Source organism: Elephantulus edwardii, unplaced genomic scaffold (assembly GCF_000299155.1).
Source record: "Elephantulus edwardii isolate Elephantulus edwardi_28Jun2011 unplaced genomic scaffold, EleEdw1.0 scaffold00249, whole genome shotgun sequence".
Taxonomy (NCBI): domain Eukaryota; kingdom Metazoa; phylum Chordata; class Mammalia; order Macroscelidea; family Macroscelididae; genus Elephantulus; species Elephantulus edwardii.
Genome location: NW_006399999.1, coordinates 3,097,038 through 3,097,835, shown reverse-complemented (window position 1 = coordinate 3,097,835; position 798 = coordinate 3,097,038).

Below are 798 nucleotides of genomic sequence, written 5' to 3'. Positions count from 1 at the left end.
TTTTTTTTTTTTTAATAGAAGTTGGTTTTTTACCTTTTCAATTACTTCCTTTGTAATGGGTCTGTTCAGGTGATCAATTTCAATTGGTGTCAGTTTAGGTAGATTGTGAATTTCTAAGTATTTGTCCATTTCCTCTAGGATTTCACATTTATCAGAGTATAGTTTTTCATAATATTCCCTTGTTAGGTGTTTGGTGTTTTTTTTTAAACTTGGTTCTACTGTGATGTTGTCCATTTCACCTTTTATTGAGATTATTTGCGTCTTTTCCTTCTTTTTCTTTGTTAGTTTTGCTAATGGTTTATCAATTTTATTGACTTTTTTGGAGAACCAACTCCTAGTTTTGTTGATGGTTTCAATTTTTTTTCTGCTTTCTATTCAATTTCTTTCTGCCCTAATTTTAATAATTTAGGGGTTTTTTAAGGGTTTCAGGTTTTCTTGCTTTCAATTTGTTGGAGATGTTGGGTCAGAGTCAATGGCCATTTTTCTCTCTGCCTTTTGATGTGTTTCCTTACTGCTATAAGCTGAACTCTGATTACTGCTTTGGCTATTTCTCAGAGGTTTTGGTAAGTTGTTTTTGTTGTCAATTGTTTCAAGAAACTTTTTAATTCATATTTTATTTCTTCTTGTACTCACTCATGTTCAATCAAGGTGTTGTTCAATTTCACAATGTATGGGGTTTTTTCCCTCCTATATCCTCTTTATCCAGATGCTGCCATGGACGTGCTCACCAAGTTGTGCCAAGAAATCTGGAGAACAACCACTTGGCCAACTGACTGGAAGAGATCGATATTTGTTCCT